Consider the following 21,859-nt stretch of genomic DNA (forward strand, 5'->3'; position numbering starts at 1 on the left):
TGAAATTTGTTTTTTTATTTATAACGCACATTGAATTGTTGGTATCATTTAGCTACAACATTGGAAAAGTTCTCGTTTTGAAAGAACGCCAAACTTATTATTTCAGTAATTATTTTCCCGTCTTCCTTCAGTTTTTTTTTTTCCAGTTCTTTGTAACCTTGCATGAGGAGAATGATCTAGAATGATATTGGTCCAGCGTGGCTCTTCGAGGTTTGCTGAGGATAGTTTCGCACATACCATCGCTTCGAGCGAGTGCAAATCCTATGTACGGTGTACTCAGGATATAAAGCCTCATCAGTATGGGGCTTAAACGTCGTTGATGCTTCTTTGAGAAGCGTAGGCTGGAGTAGGTACTGAGACGAATTTTATGCGTCGATCGAAACTTTCACTTCCTTCCCCCCCCCAGACCGGGTATTTGAACCCTTGAAAATTACTTCCTTCAAATTCCATCCCGCCAGGTCAATTATGTTGTTCAAATGCCCTACCCAAGTTAATTTTTTTGAAAAAGGAAAACTCAGCGACCGTGACTTTCTACTCATACCAAGCTTTAAACTCAAGACCTTTACTTCTACGGTAGGCATTTCTGATTAAAATGGGATGCGAAATATGACACTCAGTAAGACTTGCACTCATATTTAAGAAAAACACAGAACGAACTTCTAATTATTTTCAAGATAAAAAAGGCATGCATCATGCCCATGCTATTGCATCGTGTCCGCGCCACTTTTTTTACCCCTCTCTAATTGCAACCCAGAAGGAAGTAAATATGGTTTAAAAAAGATGCGACCAATTCATGTATGTACCAGACACCGTAACTGTGTTTACTGTCTTGTATTTGTAATAAAGTTGAAACATGAATTGAATTTGTCAACACAGTTCCGGCTTGTCGTGAAAACGAAGAATTAAACCAAAGACCGGAAAACGAAGACCTGAAAACTAAGACCCGAAAACTTTGACCCGAAAACAAAGACCTCCTCTTTTTGATTGATATAGGAAGTGAGGTAGTGATAGAGGAAGTGATAAAACGCAACTTCCATCCCTTCCTACCTTGCTACCCTTTTCCCGCGAACTAGGTGCCAATAAGGCCACTGCAAGTAAGAATTCCAAAGCTTCCTAGTAGTCAGAAAAGGGGGACTCTGACGCATTTTAAAAACAACCTTGATTTTTTAGGCAATTTATAAAATTTAACCTCGGTTTCAAGTCAACCTTGAAATCAACTTTGATTTAAAAAAAGGTTCTCGCGCATTTTGGAGAAAATTTTTATTTCAAGGCAACTTGAATTTTTCACACAGATGAATAATATTAACAATGTCTCACTCGTGAGTTCTTAAAAGGGGTGAATATAATCCTCTTTGACGATTCTTGTCGTGCCGTCGGATTCTACATTTTTTGTGCGAAGATTTCATGCCTTTACTTCATCACAACATCATCACCTGTGAGATTCGTAGTCCATACATAATTATTATAGGTAATTCCCCTTGCACTAAAGCTAAGAGACGTTTTCCCATAACACCAGAAAGAAGAAGAATTTGCTACAACATCGCCATCACTATCCATATTCTAGTAACAGCGACAATTTTCCACACTTTCCTCCTTCTGCTGGGTTTGTTTTCCTTTTGAATCCTGCTGAAGGCTTAACATCAATAGAAACAAACTTTAAGTCTTTTCTTTGTACTCTGAATGATTTTGTGTTTTCTCCAACAACCGTGAGCGGTATATATGGTCTTGATTTTGTACTACCGTTCCACCAATAACAACATCTCCATCTTTATCAAGAGAAAGAAAAACAATTTTGACTTGCATTTCCAACCAAGTAGTTTCTTGTATATATTGTTGTTCCATTTAAACTTCTCTTATATATCTTGATAGCACTAAAGACATTTAGAATTTTAGGATAAGTGATAAAAGGAATATAAAAATACCCTATATCCATCAAAAAAGAAAAAGTGTCCTCCATTTTTTATAGAAGATTATATTTTTGATCTGGGGGGAAATTTATTTTTTTTGTTGCGTGTTTGTTCAATCCTGATTGATCGAAAGCAGTGACACTGAAGTTATTACAATGAAGTAGTCCAATATGTTGTGGTATGTGTGATACCGTCACGTTACTTTTTCTTTGATGAATGTCTTACTAAAGAGATTTCTAGGGGCATGCTCTTACAAAAAAGAGTATAAATCAATTGTTTCCGTTTTTTCATCAACATACTTCTTGTCTGCAACGTCTTTGTGGTTATTTTGATAGGCAAGATTGACGATCTTTTTATTGTTCATATATTTATCAGTTGATGAATTAATTCATTAGGATTGCTTGGGTCTATTGAGAAACTCATTTTTATTAGTGTTTTTTTACAATCAACAAATTTCTTCAGGAGATAACTTAGTTCCAGGAAGAACAATCTGAAATTCTTCTCCGACAAACTCACGCTTTGGTCCATATTTGAGAAAACGGAGTACAGGCTCGCCTTCATTCTCAAGTTCTATCGAAAAATGAAGACCTTCAGTGACCAGATTGGATCTGGGGCTCGCCTCTGACCGCCTCAGCTCACCAGCGGCTTAGAGATATCTCACATTCTGAGTCGAGTCTCTTTTCCTTCGGGCCAACTGGTCTCGAAAAGGTCGTCGAACTGTTTGCGTCAACCAAATTTTGATGGCATCCACAGCTTTTATTTCCAGTCAGCCCACAAGCGGCCCAAGCTCCAGCTGTGAGATGATCATCTTGCGCAATAACAGTCATTACGGAATTATAAGAGTTTATATGGGAATATTTACGACGCTCTAAGGAATAAAAAAAATACGTCAAATTCTCAAAAAAAATCCTCACCTTACTTCCACAGCGTATTGCTTGTTATCTGACCGCTTACTTTGAAAAAAAGAACGCATTTTAGCGAGATGTCCATTTCGAGGTTTTCAACGTACATCAGAAAAGCGCAAGGCTGAACACTCCATTTCCGAACGCCCGATCTGAGAAGCGAAAAATTCCAGCGCAAAAAACCTCGCCGGGGACCCCACTGTAACTTGGCATGAAGAAATTTCTTAGCACCACAGGTGCCAAGTTAAGTTACAGTAGGGTCCCCGCGAGGCTCAGTTTAAAAAGGAGGCAAGGTTACCTGGCTGGTTTTCAACGGTCCTGTGCCAAGGTTGATGTGGACGCGGGCGGTTGTCTCCTCGTGTACCGGTACACAAAGAAACGAAACATTAACTAACTGCGTCACAACTCCATGTATGATACGAAAACAATAGGAATTCCCCGGTGTACCGGTACACCAGGACAGCCCCGACGCGGGCTCTTAGGACAGCCCTGCGAGCGTCGCGGGGAAGATGTTTGTAGTGAATTGAAATGAAACTACTGTATATGTGTTTGGATTCTGCGTTGGATTTGTGGCCGCCCGGTCATTTTGCGCTGGAATTTTTCGTTTCACTACGCTGTGCTGGTTTTGGTTTATTAACGTGCGCCATCAACTCTTTTTCTTTTTCTTTTCTTATAGTATAGACCAGCCAGCCAGTGAGAGAGAATGACACTTCGTACTGAAAGAATTTGAGTTGAGTTTGACTCCCTAGTCTGCCCCTCAGGGTTGGCCCCTCTGGTACTTGAATAGGAAGTACTCGACATGAACTTGAATAAGAACTTAAGAGCTATGTCGGCATGCATCAGACAAACAGCGGCAAGTCACCCAAAATTTGCTTTCACTCCTACTTTTATATTTTGCAGCCCAATATGTTCTGATAATTGTGGTGTAGTTTTTTTTTTTGTAAACATTTATTTTAATTTTCGAGAAATGATTTTTTTTTTCGTTCTGCCGCTCAAATATGCAAATTTTCACTGTGAATATTTGTGTGACCTCATGTGACGAATATACTAGACTTATGGTATTTCTGTCAACATAATCCTTTGTTTTATCATCTAAACTTAATTCCCCTGTCATTATTGAAGCTGGCAAAGAAATATTTTTTTTTTTTGTGAATATTTTTGTCCGACCTACTTTTCTATGTCAAAAGGTAGCATCAAAACAAAGACAGTTTTAACAATGACCGATATGACAGAATCTACTGAGCTTCAAGCCTTTTAAAAGACAAAAGGATGTTATAAAGTTACTGTAAAAATTTCCTTGTGTATTTTTGTTGTTCTATCTTGAGACGAACTCAAAGTCCGCAAAATTTACCCGATAGCGACTATGAAATATACATGGTGCACCTACTTGTCGCCACAGCTAACCGGCATAAATCACTACAATTTGCAAAAAAATCTAACATGACACTCTTACCTTGTTTAACTTCGAACGTTGAGATAACCTGTCATTATAATCTGTCACTTACCTCATTTATTTCAATAAATGTTAAGAAAAAGGGTAGATATTTTTATTCATTTCAAGAGATGTTGGGAAATCTTTACAAAAGGACTCGAGTTGAAGTCATAAAAACACCTTCTATGAGCCATGTTGGCGGGCAAGGGTGGGCAGACTTGGATAGTAGGTACGTTTCTATTAAAATCACATTGCAGCCCAAAGGCTGAATTACGCAATTGTTTACATACTCACATTTGTAAAAGTTACAATATTGACTAAAGTATAATATAGATGCTAACTATGTTTAAAAGAGATCTAGTAATGATAACCATTATAATAAAACCTCAATACACTTCTTATAGCTATGATATGTAATTTGGAAAACACCTACAATTATCGTTACAAGTTCCACTGATAAAAAATTACCTATAAATTCAATTTCTTGGCGGCCATTGCAAGTATAGAAGATTCTTTGGCCAATTGGCGCAGACATGTGGCATATTGTAGAGGCGATGGTTTCTTAAATTATACCTCGGAATCTTATATAATGGCGGAAGTAAGCTGTTCAGCGTATGGTCCTTGTCAAATGCGATGCTATGAAAAAGCTTATCACATAGTGAATCGACATAATCCACCATTGGTATTATGCCAAGGATTTGGCATGCATTATTGTAACTCGTGCCGGGCATAATGATTGAGATCACCCTTTCCTCAAGACGAACAAGCTCATTGATGAGAAATTGCGGCAGGGCGTTCTAAAATACCCGAACGGCATAATCGACCACGGACTTAACGCCAGTATAGATTTGCTGGCGATAATTTCGCGCGTTAAGCTGCACTAGGACATACAATCGCTTATTAGCTTTCCTAACTACTTCTTCAATGTGTGCGTTCCAAGTCAGGTTAGCGCTTATAGTAAGCCCCAGCAACTTGGCGGTAATGATAATGATAATGATAAGGAATTATATAGCGCTAAAACTATAAACAATATTCAGAAGCGCTTTACATAAGTTAAAGTTCTATACTAATTAAAATTACAATATTCAAAGGCAATAAACATTAGAACTATTGAAACAAACTAAAAGCTTTCCTAAATAGAAATGTTTTAAGTTGCTTTTTAAAAATGGCGAGGTTACCACTTGTTCTTATAGTTAATGGCGGTGAGTTCCATAAAACAGGTGCAGCATGAGCCAAGGACCGATCCCCAAGTGAAGAGCAGTTGGCTTTTGGAACGAACAGAAGAGATTGAGCAGACGAGCGAAGAGCATAATTAGTAGCTGGTTTCAGGGACAAAAGATCTTTAATGTAGGGAGGACTTTTGTTGCGTAATGACCTGTAAACAAAGAGGAGCAATTTAAACTGAATTCTGGACGTTTTTGGGAGCCAATGTAGGTCGATAAGTGCAGGTGTGATATGATCAAATTTCGGAATCTGAAAAATCACTCTAGCCGCAGCATTCTGAACTTTCTGTAAGCGATCGAGTTGATATTTAGGTAGACCGAAGAGAAGTGCGTTACAGTAATCAAGGTGTGAGGATATAAAGGCGTGGGCTAATGTCTTAGTCGATTGAACAGTAAGGAATTTTCTGATCTGTGCTTATGTTGTATAATCCGTGAAAAGTCTTGCTACAAATCTTGCTTATATGAACGTTCATTCGCATATGGGCATCGAACCAGGACCCAGGTTCCGGACGATTTCACAGTGGACGAGAAGTTGTTGAATTGCAGCCTTTTCCACTACCTTGGAAATGAATGGAAGATTACTGACAGGAGGGAAATTGTTATAGACCAAATCAAGTCCAGATTTTTTCAGTAGAGGAAGACAACGGCGGTTCTCCAATTTTCTGGAACGTGACCGAGAAGAGAGAGATTTACCATTTCAGTGATAGGGTAGGACTAATACATCAAGATAGGACCTCAGTAGCCATGTAGGAACAGAATCCAGCCGACAAGAGGCATTGGAGGATTCTTGAACAATCTTAGACACTTCTTCGATGGACGGCGCGGAAAAAAATCCTGTTGCAAGATATCCAGATTCTCCCTAGGAGTGAACAGGAATGTGTCGAGGTTCTTGAACTTGAAACTTGTCGAGATTTTCCTTTATGATTTCACCTTTTTTTGAGGAAGAAGGTGCCAACTTCGTTTGCTAGCTTTGTGGGGTCAGTTTGCTCTGGAAGAGCCGTCTTAAGTGGTTGCCTACATAAAGAATTAACCACACGAAATAACTTGCGAGAGTCATCCGCACACTGATCAATTAAGTTTGAATAATAATTCACACGTGCAGATTTAAGAAATGCAGAGCACTCATTACGAACTTTATGGTAATTATTCCAGTCACCAGGGAGGTCAGTTTTCACGGCTCTCTTTTCAAGGCGACGACGTTGACGCTTGAATTGTTTAATGTCATCATTAAACCATGGAACCTTTGGAAGATTAACCATAGTCCTTGTTTTAAGCGGGGCAAACTTATCCAGTATGTCAGCAAGGGTCTTGTTAAAGCAATCGGGAGAGTGCATCATTTTGTCCCAGTGTACGCTTGCACAAAGCATAGAAGAGGCAATATCAGCTGAGAACGTAGCAATATCAATATTTTTGAGTTTACGAAAAGTCAGTTTTTTGCATGAAAAAGCTGGTCGTGAGAAACCAACAGAACACTGAATAATAAAATGATCGGAGATGGGAAAAGTAGTTTTAGGGGAAACAAGAACAATATCATCTGAGGAACGAGTAATAATCAAATCTAAGGTATATGACCTGATAAATGGGTCGGGCCGAAACGTGTTGCGAAAGACAGAAAGTTTCCAGTAAATCCACAAATTTCTTGGTGTCATTGCCACGGAGGTCATCTAAACTAAGGTTGAAGTCTCCAGAAATAACAAGGGCCTCGGGACACATAACAACACTCTCTAAAAACTGAGAGAATTCATCGAAAAAGACAGAGGTTTAAACGGGATGTAACGAAGAATATGGAGGTCGATACACTATCACATATCTCATAGCGCGATCGTGCACTTTAACAGTCCACTCCGAAAATTCAAAGGACTTGTTTTCCTTCCCATCCACTAATGAGATTTTGAGAGAGTCTCGAAACAGAATCCCATTACCACCACCACGGTTGTGCGATTGTCCAGGAAAATTCTTGAAGAAATAGCCGGCCATAGATAACTGAGCAATACTGACGGAGTCGGCGTCATTTAACCAGGTCTCAGTAACGGTGCAGAGGCCGATGTCATTTTCAACGAAGTGGTCAATGATGCTCTCGATCTTATTCCGAACAGATCTTGAATTGAAGACCGCAAGTTTAGAATTGAACGCGGATCAACGAGCGAATTTCTATGAAGGGAGGAGTTCGTCGAAGTAACGTTAGAGGATACGTGATTGTTTGTGTTCACAGGTGTGATGAAGTAGAGGTTATTTGAAATGGATCCTTTACGCAAATTATCGCTTCCTCGACTAGCGCGTGAGTAAGAAACTAGGGATTCAATTCTGTGAATATTTCTAACTTTCCTTTCTCTGACTCGAAGGCCAGCGCGGCATCTCCTGTAGGTTGATGATAATGGGCGATGAACAAGGCCAGTGAGAAAATCGATGGAAGACTTCTGAATAGTAGGAACCACAAATTCCAACATGGCGGGTGTCAGCATTATTCGTAGACAACAGTTTATTACCTGGATACGAGACCAGGCTAGAAACCGTAGGTAGGCAGGTTAGCAAATAAATAGGTTTCTTCTGCAAGGGACCAGGACTTAGCTCAACATCCATGTGGACAGTTAAATCTTTTGGCAAAACCAAACAGGTCGGGTCATATTTGTACCAAACTGAAATAGGCCGCCTCGGAAACTTCAGTTCTTGGTTATTCTTGATAAAAGATGTCTTTGCGTTGAACTTGGTCAATATTGGGTAGCAGAGGCCCATAGGTTGCCATACCATGTAAAATGGTAACAGAAAAAACAAGTTCAAAAGCGAAATAAAGTGGCAAGTACGAACATAAACGGCTGCCATCTTGATCGGCGCTTACAAAATTCAAAGAAAAAGAAAAACAGTAAGCGGTACTTACAACTTGTACTTCTTTTCTGTCGATAACAACCGCATCCAGTTCAACTGGATTCCGGGCAAACGATATTCAAAACTCCTTGCACTCAACAGGGTTGAGTTCTATTCTCTTTATATGGGATCACTTAATAACCTGGTTATCTACACTCTGTGCATTACTAGCATTCCTTTTCGGCACGACTACGGATGCTGTCGTGTCATCAACAAATTTCCATAAATGTGGTGTGTTGCATCTAAATCATTTATCATCAATACAAAAAGCCATGGGCCCAATTTAGAACCTTGCGGCCGGCTTTACCATTTTTTTGCCAAGCAAAAACAACTGGAACTAGCCCACAGTACATTCAGTGACATGCTCCCTCGGCGGTCCGCTGTTGCACAGCTCTCCTGTTGTTGTGTTTTTTTTGATCGTGGGCATCCACGCTTCTGGAATTTCTATTCCACTATCGCTTTTGATGTTGTTAGGGTGAAGTCTAATATGAATTGCCTCTTTTACCCTGCGCGTGCAGTAATAGGGGTCACGATTAATAAACTTTACTTCGTTCCAGAGTGGCTTGTATCCGGTGTTGTGGGCATGCTCTGAAACGGCGGAGGTCTCGATACGGGCGAGTCGAATGTCTCGATCGTGCTCCTTAATTCTGTCTTGCATAGGTCTTCCAGTCTCTCCAATGTATGCCTTGCCACATTCACGGGGAATCCTGTTAACTACGCCATCTTGTTTAACCGGGTCGACGGCGTCTTTCGGTCGTACTAACTGAGATCTTAGCGTAGTCTCCGACTTGAAAACAGCGCGTACGCCTTGTTGTTGTAGGCAACGGTGAAGCTATTCGGACAGACGTTTGGCATAAGGTAAAACCGCAGTAGTTTCAACCTCGTTGGCGGGTTCGGTACTGTATCGCCAGAGAAAAGATTTGCAAGTGTTTGCTGTTCTACATCCTTTGAAAAGGCATCGATATATTCATTGTTTCTTGTTATCCGGTGCTAGACAATTGACTTTTTGACACAGCCACAAAAATGCGTGCTCTCAGTGGTCTAACACGCTGATTTACGTTCATTTCACTTCGACAAATGAGCAAATGTTTCCTTCAAATCGGGGTTCAAAAGCCAACAACGATAAACGATAAACGCGTTCATTGAAGCTAAAAAAATTATCATTATTTCAGTTATTGGGCGCTGCTACTAACCGTGTGAGAAATCTGAGCTTTATCTATAAAGAAATTATTTTCATTTAACCTGCGGATGAAATCAGGTAAAGTAATGAATGGACCTCTTGCTTCATTAGACCTCTTACTTCAATTAAGCTATTATAATATTTGTTTTTTATCAACAGGATTGATAATGTAAATTTTAACCCATGAGCCATTCTAAAGAAGACGTTTCGAGCGTTAGTCCTTCAATTAGGAAAGGAATTACATACACCCATAAAGCTGAACTTCACTCGGCGGCGTGTTGTTGTGAATCATATTGATGAAATATGGTCTGGTGATCTGGTTGACATGCAACAGTTCAGCAAATGGAATAAAGATTATCGATATCTTCTTATGGTGTTTCAGATGTTAATGAGCTCTATTTTTGTCGAGATTCTTCACAGGTCATGTAACTAGCTCACAAATGTTCTTGTGACTTCACAGTATTATTCGTTGCCGTTAGTGGGCTTCTTGCTGCATTGGGGCTTCACTGTAATTATTCGTTGCCGTTAGTCACTGTAATTAAGCTGTTTTAATAATTTCTTTCTCAACTGAGTTGATAATGTGCTTTTTAACTCTCAAGAGCCATTCCAAAGAAGAAGTTTCGAGTGTTAGTCCTCTGTCAGCCGAATCACGTTGTGAACTCAGTTTATGAAACCAAATCATCTGATTATGTAATCATTTGTGTCCGTGTACCGCCCACGAGGATCCCTGTTCCTTTTTTAGTGTGTTTGACATTGAATTTATCAAAGCATTGACTAATGAAATAGCGCCTTATCCAACTGGTATTTTAACTAAAAGAATAAATGAAATTGATTACAATCGTTTCTAATGGCCTACGTACACATTCACCACGACACACAACCATTGAAAACCAGCTCGGTAACCCTGCCTCTTTAGCAAAACTGTGCCTCGCCGGGGACTACACACGTCAGCATCAATAAATTATTTTAGAACCACCGGTGCCAAGTGACGGTGTGGTCCCGCCTTTCCATATAATCTCTAATTTATCTTGATCACGTTTACATGATAGGTGGAGTAACCCGCCAAGGCGGGTTGCCCGGTCTGCCGGGTAGGGTAGCCCTGTTAGCCGGGGTGACAATTTGCTGTGAAAACGTCTCAAGATGGGGTAACCCGCCTAGCCGGGGTCGCATTCTACAAATCACTAAAAGGGAATGAAGCTTTTGAAGGCTCCAAATTGGATGAGAGGTAAGGTGACAGCCATAATATTGTATTTATCCATGCATAGTGCATACCTGACATAGTTAAAATCAATGCCATGTCAGTGTCAATTTTGTGAAAGCTTGCACAAAGAAAAAAGCCAACTAGAACTCTAACTTTATTGTTAAAGCATCTGCTGTATGTAATTGTTGTAGGGTCTTAGATAGGCAGGACTTCCATTTGGTATCCAGAGTTTTGTTTTAGTCCCAAAAGGATTACATTGTTTACAAAATGGTTTTTACTGAGCTTGCCATATGCAATATTTTAACTTTTTAATTGGGTTTACTAAATTAAATTTTTTAGGCTTGTCAGCTGATGCTAATCAGGAAGCCACCAAGAGGGTAATTGAGGCAGTGGTGGCTGATCACAGTGGATCCAATAGGTCCCTTTGGTCAGCAGCTAAGATGAAAGGTAACTGTGCCTGTAGTATAGTCTGCTGCTGGGGTTGTTGAAAGCCCTAAGCTGAACATTTCTATAAGCAAAAATCAAAAGATCTGTTAATGTTTATGGTGTTTTTAAGCGATACTAGAACAATGTTATCAATTTTCTATTTTTTTTTTTTAAGTGAGTGTTTTAGTTCTCAGTTGTTTCTGTTAACAATATTTCTACTGAGATTAGTGGAAACTTTTCAATTTTGACTACTGATGTCAGAACAAAATTTCAAGTTTTAATCCTTCAGTTATTTAATTGTTTTCAAGAGTTCAAAGTCGTCATACTTCAAACGATATAAGAACAATGTTTTTAAACTTTTAACTTACTGCCTTTTCATTCATATTATAAATTGATATTGTTAGAACAAGGTTATCATGTTTGGTGGCATTGTTTCAGAAAAAATGATTCTTCAACAAAGATTGCAAATAATATCTGAAATGTTATCGTTAAGAAATGATTGAATGTTAAATTACTCACATGCAAGGAAGTACTTATTCTTGAAAAAATATACAGGATTGTGAATACAGCAGAGTGATTGATTGATTGACTGTCCCCGTTCCGTAAAAACAACTTTTAATCTAGCTTTAAAAGAGGGAACTCGGATGACCAGCTTTGCTTTTATGATTCCCTTAACCGATATAGAATTAAACAGATTTTTTATTTTCTGCTCTGGTGGGATTTGAATTTTCACAATCTGTGAGAGATTTATACAGCTGCTTCACACAAGAATAAATTTGACTTTACGTTACGCGTAAACTTGGCACAAAGACACCTATGCTCTATTTACGCATAAACATAAAGCTGGCGTAAATCTCTACCTTACACCAGCTTTATGCTGTGCTTTAAGTCTTCTTAAAGAGTCTCGTTACTCTAGCTTTACGTCAAAGCGTAGGGGTTGTGTAAAGCTTGCCTTTACGTAATGTAAATGTGGCGCAAAGCTGTGTAAAGCAGAACTTTATAACTGCTTTACGCCAACCTTACACCAACTTAAATTTATCTTTCCATCCTGTGTCCGCTTCTCAAAGAAGCATCAACGATTTTTAAGCCCCATAAATGAGGCTTTACATCTCGAGTACACCGTACATGCGATGGCGATAGTATGTGCCAAACTAACCTCGGCAAACCTCGAGGAACCACACTGGACCAACATTATTCTAGATATTTCTCCTCATGCAAGGTTACAAAGAACTGGACAAGACTGAAGTAAGACGGGAAAATAATCACTAAAAGAATAAATGTGGCGTTCGTTAAAACTAGGATTTTTCCAATGTTGTGGCTCAACGATACCAACGCTCCTTGTTCGCTAAAAATCAAAACAAATGTCATTTTCTTATTTGCTGTGGGCGACTTTGTAAAAGAAGTATGATGGAAACAAAAAAAAAAAAAAAAAAACACTGACCTTCTCCAAACAGGATCCTCGAATAAAGCGATAAATCTCTACTTTCAGCCAGAAGATAAAAATTTTGTGATTAACAACGCATTCCCATGAGTTCAAGTTGATGTCTATCTCAAGCCATATTCCGTTTTGCGTGTAGCGCCGCTGCCAAATATATTACGTTTGTATTTAAGGCTTAATTTTCATAACAATGCCAATTCTTTTGAGGGACTTGTCAAAGGCTGGGGTTTTCTTATGCTGCAAACTTAGGGAAATGGTTAATTCTTCTGTTAGAAAACATGATGAATTTGCATATCTGCGAAACCGGTTGCGCGACAAGTAAGTATCCTAAAAATTAAGTTTGCAGCGACTTAATTCAAATAAATGACTAGCTGCTATCACCAACAATATATCAGAATTGACGGGAATGTTTCTTTTACAAAATCCTTCGTTCTCAAAACGGTAAGCGGAATAAACTATACGTGTAATTGCGCGCGTGGCTTGTTTATATTCAGTGAATAACCAGAAATCATCCCATTGCACAAATTTGCTTGAAAATCATTACATACATGTCAAGTAAAAAAATATTTTCGTTTTAATAGGAAAATTTCTGGGCGTTAAATGTTCTTTGACCGTTTTCTTCTGATCGGTGAACTGATCTAACAGCTTCAAGGAACAAGTCCCAAATATAGTCAGGTCATTACGGGTTGATAATTTTTTTTCCTTCACTGTCTCATTTCCCCCATTTTTTAATTTATGAGATCTGTTCACCTTTGAAAAAAAGTTTTTCGTAGTAAATGGTGACCTTTGATCGAGCGACGCCAGCGATATTAGGTTACTAAGTTGGGGTAAATTTTTCCTTGCTCAAGGCGGCCTGAAGCTACCTTAGAACGTTGGGATCATATGTTGTTAAAACCAGATATTTGCTACATATTTCTAATAAATGTTGTTTGGAAGGGAAGATCGTTTTAATGGATATCACAATATTTTGAGAAATCTTTACCATGGAGTCGAGATGAATTCCAAAGATCACCTTCGATTCGCCACATTGGCGGGCAAGTATGGGCAGACCAAGTTCACTTTTCCGTTTTTTCGCCAAGAAAAAATACTTAGAACTTTTTAGTATCCATTACGTGATTGAGACCCTAAAAAAAACTGCATGCGAAATTTTGGCCAAATCGATGCAATGAATGGCCGACAAAAGTTCGAAAGTTAGACTACTGCATTCATTCATTCCCTGTTTTCGAATAGATTCTCATTTAGCATAGTAATAATCATTTTGAGCGCTAAAGGGTATGTCTCGATCGCCACAGACTGAAAAACAATCTTTAAAGTTTGAAGCCTTGCAGCCGAATTTTACGGAAACTTTTCAGCAAAGTGAAACTGCACACGCCAATATATCTAAGCTCCTTGGGGTGCATTAGGAATTAGATAGGAATTACGTTCACGCCGCGTTACAACAAGGTATATACTTTGTTAGCGTAGTCTAACGTGCAAAACTAAGATAAATGGTTATAAGCATGGAAAATAAAGATAAATACTATCTTTTCTACAAAATTCTTCATGGGAACTACCTGATTTCTAAAACTTTAATTTTAAGTAAAATTTGAAAGAAGTTTCCAGTTTTGTGACATAAAAGTGATCGTTCGATTCCTTTTTGTTAGATTTGAGACTGTTTATAGCCTAAGCAATTTGTTGGTTAGTAATCCGTTGAATCAAACAAAGACGCACTAATGGATGTTATAAATAAATTTCATTTCTCCTTTCAATCAAAATACCACTTGGATAAGGCACCATTTAATTAGTCAGTGCTTTGCTAAAGTCAAGGTCAGCACACGGACACAAATGATTACATAATCAGATGATTTGGTTTTTCATAAACTGAGTTGAAAACGTGACTTGGCTGACGACGGACCGACGCCCAAAATGTCTTCTTTAGAATGGTTCTTGGGTGAAAATTCACATCATCAGCTCATTTGATAAAAGCAAATATTAAATAGCTTAATTAAAGAAAGAGCTCTGATGAAGCAAGAGGTCCAATAAAGGCAACTAATATTACTGCTACGTCCACGAAATTAGCTCCTCTTCAGCAGTGGAAGCGATTTACGCAACTCTATTGCTTGAGGCACTGAAAGTGAAAACAATTGTCTAACAGGGTAAAAACGTATGTGCAAAGTATATGCCACGTTGTAATACAGCGGGCGTGTAATTCCTATCTAATTCCTAATGAGCCACCACAGTGCTTAGATATATTGACACGTGCAGTTTCACTTTGCTGAAAATTTTCCGTAGAATTTGGCCGCGAGGCTTCAAAACTTTAGATAAAAGTAAAATGTACTCAAAAAAGGATAAAAAAATAAACTATTCCTTTTAAACTACAATAATAATAATAATGATGACAATAATAATATAATGATGACAATAATAATAATAATAATAATAAATAAATAATAATAGTGAAAATAATAATAATATCATTGCTTTCCTAAACGCGAGCAAAGACTAAAGAAAACCAATTTGTACGAACTGGTCCGTGTGATAAGAGAGCATGCTTTGAGGAGTCCCCTACTTGAAATTTTACTCGCAGTGTAGTCCTTCCAGTAGCCAAAGATTCTTGCTTGAAGTGCGCGATATTTTTTACGCTGAATCCTTTGCAGTTTCTAATAAAATGTAATTAACCTTTAAAACACATGAGGGTACCAGAGTTGCGTAAATCGTTTCCTCTGCTAAAGAGCACCAAATTTGCCTCATTAGAGCTCTTGCTTTAATCAAGTATTTAATATTTACTTTTATCAACTGAGTCGATGATTGTGAATTTTCACCCAAGAGCCATTCTAAAAAAGATGTTTCTCGAGCGTTGGTCCTTTGTCAGCCAAGTCACGTTCTCAACTCAGTTTATTAAAAACCGAATAATCTGATTATGTAATCATTTGTGTCCTTGTGCTCCCCTCAAGGGTCCCTTTTTCTGTTTTTGTTTTGATCTTGACTTTAGCATAACATTGAATAATTAAATGGTGCCTTATCCAAGTGGTATTTTGATTAAAATAAGAGATAACATTTTTTTATCACATCCATTAGTGCGTCTTTGTTTGAATAAACGGATTACTAATCAATAAGTTGCATAGGCTATAAACAGTCTCAAATCTAACAAGGAGTCGAATGATCACTTTTTATCAAAAGATTTGAAACTTCTTTTAAATTTTGCATAAAATTAAAGTTTACGAAATCAGGTAGTTCCCTTGAAGAATGTTGTAGAAAAGATAGTGTTTATCTTTATTTTCCATGGTTATAACACTTATCTTGGTTTTGCACGTTAGACTAAGGTAACAAAGTATATGCCACGTTGTATGCAGTGCACCCGTAATTCTTATCTAACTCCTAATGAGCCACCACGGTTTTTTATATATATTGACGTGTGCAGTTTCACTTTGCTGAAAAGTTTCCGTAGAATTTGGCCTCGAGGCTTCAAAATTTTAGATATTGTTTTTCTGTCCGTGGCGATCGAGACATACCCTTGGCGCCTAAAATGATTATTCAATATAACAAACGAGAATCTATTAAAAAACAATGAATGAATAGGCTCTTTCAAGCGACGAAAATAGCTTTGGATACTCAGACGATACACGCGAACTAAGCATGAACCAATTGTTAAATATCACACGATAGTTCACGTGGTATCATCTCATCAATGAGCGTTTGTCTGTTCTATCCTATCTTTTAAAATCAAGCTACCCTAACGCTCCAGACAGTTCAGCTTGGTCGGCGACGGAGTGAACTACAACAGACTATCTCAGCTCGCAATCCAGTTTTGAAAATCAAGTGGTTTATCCTCAACATGTCTCTTTCAAAGCAGGTTAGTGAATTCGTGAAACCCAGTAAAGAGAGTCAAACTTACCCTGGTAACAAAGAATAGGGAAGAATCGTCAGCACGCAAGTTGGTATGCCACACCCAAAACATCATCGAACACTAACATCATCGACACTAAAATCTTCGAACACTAAAATCAAGTGAAGCAATGATCCTAGCAAGTGAGCTGTAACTTTAGAAATTGCAGAAAAGAATCTTGAAAATATTAGACTCCGACAGGATTCAAACCTGTGCTACTCAGATACTAGTTGGGCGCGGCATGCTACTAAACAACTAGCGATCCACACGTTGGGAAATGGAAACTTTTGAGAGTTTTCTTTCCCGTGGAAAATTCTGAACTTCATCTTAATGAAATGAATTTATTCACCTGCGGATGAAAATCAAGGAAACAATAATCCTCACAGGTGAGCCCTTCTGATTGTTCCAGTCTGTTTTCAAGTAGAATTGGCAAATGTTGAGGGCACAAAACTTCATCTTCGGTATTGGCCATTATCTATCGACTAAGGGTAGGAGTCGAAGTATTTTGGTTGATTCAGGTAATATTATTTTGACCTCCTACATGAGCCCCCCCATCATTGCTGTTAACTTCCAGTCAGTTTTGTGTAGCTCCCTCTTTATACTTATGTATATCATTAATAAAACCACGCCGGAAAAAAAATTTGCTAGGCAAAGATAAATGATAGGCTGAACTTGATCGCTTTATTTAGCCAGTTCAAATAGTTACTAAAACAGATCATGCCCCACCGACCACAGACAGAAAAATGCCGTCGTTGTGTGTCGCTATACAAGCTAATCAACCTGCCTTCATTTATCAGTTATAGCTTTAATTCATTCTGCATGTCTCAAGCTTCCAACTCAACTCGAAGCTAAATTCAGTGCAGTGTTTGATTCCTAAAGCAGTAAAATATTGCAGCACAAGGAAATATTTTAAAAGAAGGCCAAAGACTACGACAATTATGTAGAGAGCCAAATGGTGTGAGGCTCATGATGGACGGGAAATGGGCGTGCCGGCGCATTAATTTACTTCTTGTATCCCAAAAGTCCCCCAACTACTTTTTTTTGGTTATTTATTTATTTTTTTACTTTATTTTTGAAATATTTCTATAACCTTGCGCTTGCTCTGGATATAGTATTTTAAAACAAAGTGTATTCAGTGTTATTAACATAATTACGTTTAAGTAAATTGTTTTATTCAAAATTTCAATGTCACGCGCAACCCAAATTTATTCAGAAATACTTTACATAATGCTTATAAATGCCCATTTCCCATTTGTCACTGAGTGTACTAATACATCGAAATGCACTAGCCCAGTAAATATTTTTTAAAAAATCTTTATATAATATATAATAACGAACGCAACCGACCATAATGCATTTGTTAATAACAATAAATTAAAGAAAACAAAATTCTTAAAACCATGTAAAGTGAGTTTAATAAAAAACAAGTTCCTTTTCCAAGAACAAAGAAAAATGTGCTTACAAGAGAAGAAATTATGTCAAACTTAAATTTAGTACCTTTACCAGGAACAAAATTTTGCGGAAAACCTCGTAACTTTGAGAAGAACAAACATTCAAAGAAAAACTTACACCTTTACCAAGATTAATAGTTTACTGCAAAACAAAATAAAAGAATATGCAAGTTCTCCTGAAAATTTAGTGAAAAATCTTGAACTGTCACAATATAAATACACTCCAGATGCAATTTTAACACACAAGGGCATTTACCCATATGAATATATGGATAGTTTTGAAAGATTCCCACCTAAAGGAAAATTTTATAGTACGCTAAGTGAATATAGTATTACCGATGAAGAATTTATATTTGCATTTCATGTTTACAAAAAATATGAATGTAGAATTATTGGCGAATATCATGATATATATTTGAAGACTGACATTTCCTCACTTACAGATGTCTCTAAGAATTTCAGGAGTACGTGCCTTAAATACTATGGTTTAGATCCATCACCTTATCTTTCCGCACCTAATTTTGCCTTCGATGCAATGCTTAAAAGACGAATGTTAAACTCGAGTTGATTGGTAATATTGAAATAGAAAAAACCAGTCAAAAAAATGATGCTGGGTGACATAGGCAATCTTGCACATCGATTTGCAAAAGCGAATAATAAATATTTCGTTAATTTTAATGAAAACGAAGATTCTTCTAGTATTATTTATCTTGATGCAGATAATCTTTATGGATGGACACTGATTCAACCATTGCCAGCGGGTAATTTAAGTTTTGTCCATCCATCAAAATTTAAAATTAATAATTATTTTGATAAAGGTGCTATTATTGAATGTGATCCTGTTTTCATTAAACATATATCCTTTAACTGCTAGCTTTCGGCCCTCTTGGCACTGTTCGCAAAAAAAAATTTTCGTACAAAAGACTAAGCTAAATTCAAGATAGTTTACAACGCGGTTCTGTTAACAACGGTTAAACTTTGTTTAAATAACAGTCCCATTGTTTTTAAGAGTTTATTTGGCTAACGCATTTCACTTTATCATTAAAACACTCAAAGATGAATGGGAAATGGGCGTCAATAAGCATTATCAAATGTATTTTTGAATGAAGTTGCATTGCGCGTGACACAAGAATTTTGTTCACAGTTCACAGTTCACAGTTCATTAAAATATCACTTCTGTTAATAAACTAGCTGCGCGTGGCACATTAAAAAACACTGAATACAATTGGTACAAAGTAATGTACCCACAGCATTCGAAAGTTTACAATAATATTTTGAAAATGACAAAAAATCACAGAAAATGTAATTAGAGAAACAAGAAGTAAATTAGTGCGCCAGCATGCCCATTTCCCATTAATCAGGTGCACTGAGTTAATTTGATATGGCGTAAGCTGTGCAGTAAGAGTAGAAATCAATAATTTCTATTGTAATGCGCATGCGCTGGCAGTTAATCAAAATCAGCTTGGGTCTTTGAATTATCAATGTCAGTAGAAAATAGCCGTTTCTTTCCTTTTACTTATTCAGGTCATTCTAAAAGACATGAATTTGAAATTTGAAATGAAGGGTAGTGTCAATGGACATTACTTTGAGATCGAAGGTGAAGGAAAGGAAAGCCTTACGAGTAAGTGTCTCTTAAAAGACAGACCACGATGAATTATTTCATTATCATATATTGAGATTTATTTTTAAACACAGAGTTGATAAGATCAAAGTGCAGGCGTCACATAGGGGCCTGACATCGAAGTATAAATGATTTTGGGAAATTATCAAAAATGAATAAGGACTTTTTTGAAAAGCAAAGTGAACAAGATCAAAGATTCATATGAAAATTTTTCAGCAAAAACTATGTCTTGTTTTTATTCGAGTTTGCAAATTACCTACGGTCTATGACAGCAACTTTTTCATCAGCTCCCATGATCAGGCGAGGTGTAATGGCTGCTGTAGAGCTCAGTCACAGCTAAATTCATTTGTGATACAAATTACCAACAGTCTATGACATCGACCGATTCTTCATCTGCTTCCAGAACCAAGCGAAGTGTAAAGCTACTTCAAATTATCGTATAAAAGCTCAGTCACAGCTAAATTTATTTGCGATACTTTTTTAGGTCATACACGAGCTGTTTCTGAAAATAATTTCCAACACTTTTATCATCTTATTTTAGAGGAGTACAGAAGTCCACTTTCGGGTCACCAAGGGAGGACCCCTTCCATTTTCCTTTGACATACTGTCGACAGTGTTCAAATATGGAAACAGATGCTTTACTAAGTATCCTGCCGACATGCCTGACTATTTCAAACAAGCATTTCCTGCTGGAATGTCATTTGAAAGGGCATTTACATATGAGGATGGAGGAGTTGCTACAGCCAGTGGACACATTTGGTATAAAAGTGATGATTAGTATCGGATTGACACAATAATCTTTAAAATTGATCTTCAAGGTCCTTTTTTACACGGAGAAGGGAGCACCCTTTTGGAAGTGTAACTAAGTTGTGATTCTCTCGAGAACGTTTCTCGTCTAGCTACAGGGGAACAAACATACACAAAAGGCATAATAACCAGAGAGTATGCAGACTGCTAAATTTTGAAATAGGCATCTGTGAGAAAATGGATTAAGTTTGAAAAATGTCGTAGCATTATTCTACAGAGTGCATTGCATTCTAGGTATGTGACACAGTTACAAGAGTAATTTTACGTATTTTAATTGATATCTCAAATTTTCTTAATTATACAGTCTTGAGGGAAATTTGTTTAAGCACATATCCATGTTTCATGGCGTTAACTTTCCCGCTAACGGACCCATAATGCAAAAGAGGACAATTGGCTGGGACCCTTCCTTTCAGAAAATGACTGTCTCCAACAACATATTGAGAGGTGATGTAACTATGTTCCTACAACTCAAAGGAGGCGGTTATCACAGTTGCCAGTTTCACACTTCTTACAAGTAAGTATTCTGTCTCTGAAACAGCTCCAACTGTTGAATATCATTCCTTTTGAGCATTTGGATCTCATCTTCTGTGTTTTACGGGATAAAAGCAACCGAAGAGAACCCTGAGATGAAAAAGGCCTTGAGAAAACGGCTTAATACTAATTTCCCTTGTCGATAAAATATTTGGGATGGAATAAGATTCTCCACAAGATACCCAGAGTTATCTATTATAATATCCTTTAAAGCTTAGAACGTTCCCTTCCCTGTATTTCTTAGTAAAAGATGTTCGGGGGAAAATGGTCATTATTTATACAAGTAATTGCTGAACTTCACTGTGCCAAAAGCAAAGTTCAAAAGCATTGATGTTCATAAAACAAGTGAAAAACCCAACGCTGATAGGTAACGTAAAACACATATTTTTTATTTCATAAGTATTTCTTTCCTTTTGCACAGAACAAAGGAGCCGGTCACGCTGCCTCAGAACCACGTCGTAGAACATCACATTGTGAGGACCGACATTGAAGACAAAAAGGTCCTGCTGGAAGAAACTGCTGTGGCTCATGTTAACCCTTTGTAACTGGGATGGAACTATTTTAATCACCTCATTACCTCCGACGTTATTGTAATACGAATCAGGTCGGTTGAAAAATAAAATAAAGCATTGATGATCAATTGTGTAATTATCCTTCTCCCTAGTTAATGGCATTAAGCGAGCCAATTGTTCATCCTTAATATAAAATTGAAGCATGAATTTTGAGAAACTGACTTTAGCACAAAAATAAACAACTCAGAACCTACAGAGTGATTTACATTAACTGAATCCTTAATAGCAGCAACTGATTTACATCTCTGTTTTCGATTCGTGGCGGTAAAGTTCAGAATACATCATAACTCCCATACTCTCCGCAGTCAGTTCTTACCACCATGATGCAAGTTTAAAGCGAACGAAAAGAGTTAGATACCCGTGAATACCCAAAATATAAAAGAGGAAATACTGAGGAAGCCAAATAGACGCTACGCTTCTTCTTCCTTTTTTTACATTTAG

General features: G+C 37.6%; 1 pseudogene; it reads left to right on the top strand.

The window, feature by feature from the left end:
* The first annotated feature begins 16,310 nt into the window (after positions 1-16,310).
* On the top strand, positions 16,311-21,445 carry LOC131790044 (GFP-like fluorescent chromoprotein amFP486; annotated as a pseudogene).
* Positions 21,446-21,859: the final 414 nt, after the last annotated feature.

This window comes from Pocillopora verrucosa, chromosome 1, assembly GCF_036669915.1.
Source record: "Pocillopora verrucosa isolate sample1 chromosome 1, ASM3666991v2, whole genome shotgun sequence".
In the NCBI taxonomy this organism is placed as follows: Eukaryota; Metazoa; Cnidaria; class Anthozoa; order Scleractinia; family Pocilloporidae; genus Pocillopora; species Pocillopora verrucosa.